Source organism: Tauraco erythrolophus, unplaced genomic scaffold (assembly GCF_009769465.1).
Source record: "Tauraco erythrolophus isolate bTauEry1 unplaced genomic scaffold, bTauEry1.pri scaffold_45_arrow_ctg1, whole genome shotgun sequence".
NCBI lineage: Eukaryota > Metazoa > Chordata > Aves > Musophagiformes > Musophagidae > Tauraco > Tauraco erythrolophus.
In genome coordinates, this window is record NW_028238615.1 from 564,153 (window position 1) to 566,930 (window position 2,778).

A 2,778-nucleotide genomic window follows, 5' to 3' on the forward strand; every position below is an offset into this window, starting at 1 on the left:
TGGGGACCAGGGCTGCACGGGAAGCGACGGAGAGCGGGAGCTGGGTGAGCTGCAAAATGAATATTAAACAGAAATGGCCGCACAGCGATGCTTTATGCTTGTTACTGAGCTTGACTTCAGCGCTGGTGGGGAAAAAAAAAAAAAATCTCCAGGCAAGGCAAGAACTCCAGGGAATTGGCATCTTCCCCAGCATAAATGCCTCATTTTTATGGAGCACAAATGAGCTCTGGGCAGAGACGGGGGGGAGACTGTGAGAACTTCTCTGTATTTGCCATCTGATATTCCTCAACAGTGTCTGCAAAAAGTTCAGAGGACGCTTTCTACAGCAAGGAAATTGTAATTGTTAAAAGAGGAAGACAGATAGGAAGGAGCCTTAGAGGGAACGATGAGCTCGTTCTCCTGCTGCATTGCGGCTGCAGAGTTGAGAACCTCGGTTGTGCTTTGCTGCCATAAATTAAGTAGCATCAGCTCCAACACACACAGGCAAAAAGGAAAAAAAAAGTCAGAGCTCTTACGGCTCAGAGTCGGAGCTCCTACAGCCTTCCCGTGCCGAGCCACAAAACCCAAAAGCGGGGGCCGGGAGCCAGCGCGGAGGCTGCGCTCCCCCCAGGAACGGGACGGGATTTCAAGCGACCCTGGCAACGGGGCAGAGCCCGAGCTCAACACGTGAAACAGCCAAAACCCGCGGGAAGTTCCCCACTGCAGAGGAAAACCAGAGCGTGGCTGCCAAAGGGAGCAGCCCCCGGGCGAGCGGCGGGCTGGCACGGAGGGCAGAGCATAGCCCCGGTGAGCCGGGAATAGCACCGGGACCAGCAAAGACCCGTCCCATTCCGAAGTGTCGCACACATGGCACGGGCATCGCTCAGCTCTGCTCGATCCCGGCCTTGGTCTCAGGACCACACCAGGGCTCGGGCACCGAGGCCTCGGGCACCCAGAGGTGGGAAGAATCCATACGAACCGGATCCATGAGAAAGCAGTGACACGTGAGAAGAGACTGGGTTTGTTTTCTGGAACAAACGGAGCCGGAGGGGTAAACCCACCGCTGTTGTCAGCACGGCACGCGCCCACGTCGCCAAGCAGCGCGCACGGCACACGGGCAGCGTGCACGGCGTCTGCACCCGCGGCGGAGCTTGGCGCTCCGGAGTAACACGGCACGGGATCGCGTCCCGGAGACAGGAACCAAAAGCTGTGGGACAAAACACGCACCTGAAGCGAGCACCTGGGTGGGGGAAGCATGAATAAGTCTGCCAGGGATAAAACGTTCTCCTTTTGGATGCGGGCTGGCTACGACAGGCAGCCTGGGATCAGCCTGCCAGTGAAAGTAGGGAGGATGAGAATCATCCAGAGAAAGGCAGCTTTCAGATGGCACATGCCATGTTCAGGAAGCACATACAGGTCTCCCTGTGACTGTCGGGGATGGCACCCCGTGGCCCGGATACCCCACCAGCTTTACCTCCAGCCGACCACCTCTCGCAGCTGAACGCCACAGAGCAGGGCACCCCGTGGCAGCTGTGGTACGGGACCAGGCAGGATGATGCCCTGGATACATCTTGAAAACTGGAAAAGTTAATTTACTGAGCAGAGTTTTGTAACTCTGGGGTAATGTGACCAAGGAACGAGTTAAAGCTACAACACGTTAGAGATCCTGTGTTGGCAACAGCAGAGAAATAAAGAAAATGCTGAAAGTTACCAGCTTGAGGGAGAAAAAACCTGAGGGAGGTCTCTCCAGGCGGAGCGGTAAAGAAGTCAGGGTTAAAAATACGAACGCTGGAGTCTGTCTGCGGAAGGTGGCTGGAGAGAACAGCGACACCCTGGAAGAGGAACGGTGGGTGGTGAGGGCAGCAGCCTGGGATAGGTGTGACCCGTGCTCGCTGCGCTGGCACCGACCCTTACGCACGACGCCGGCCAGGGCCATGCCTGCAGCCTCCGAATCAGCTGACGCCAGCCCAGGCTCCTGCTGTTTCGAAGGCTGGTCCGCTCCTCAGCTGGTGCCCACCACCTCCCACCAGCTGGCACCAGCAGCTGCGAGGCAGCACGGTCCGCAGCAATGGAAGCGATTCCTGCGGGGCTGACACGCAGCACGGCCGGATCGCAGCTGCGCCAGCGCCGGGGCGGCAGCACCAACGACGGCCGGATGGCTCTTGAAGCAGCACAACTCAGCTGGCAAACCTGCACCCTCCTGAGCTTAAAACGGATCAAGTCCCAGAAACAAAGCTCCCGAGGAAGTTCCTCGCCGAGGAAGCCTCTGCACAGGCCCGGACTTTGCTAAATCAAGAGCTCAGGGGCAGCCACGGCAGACCCAGCACCGCAGAGAAGCGCCGACGCTGTCCTTGCTTGCAGGACAGGGTCCCAGGGCTGGAGGCTCACGGAAACCACCGTGGAGGTGGCAGGTCCTGGTGTCGCCATGAAGCTCAAGCCCACACCTCCCACGAACGTGTCCCGCACAGCCAGAGATGGGACAACTCCCACCGTCCCGAGGAGGGGCTGGACCGTGGCCGAAGGCTGCGTGAAGATCAGATTCATGCCAACCTGAGGAAGAACGTGCCCGGCTCTGGTGCCACATTCGGGATCCAGCTGGGAGCAGGGAGGGCTGCTTGCACACTCGAGGCTGCTTGCACACTCGAGGGCTGTCAGACAGTGGCCAGGAGTGCAGCCCAGGCTGCTTCTTCCAGGCAAGCTGCTGTCCTCGCTGTCCTCCAGGCTGGCTTCTGGTCTGACCCACGGGAATTTTAAACCTTTTGGTTGCAGCGTCCCGTTACCAGCAAGACGCACACGGCT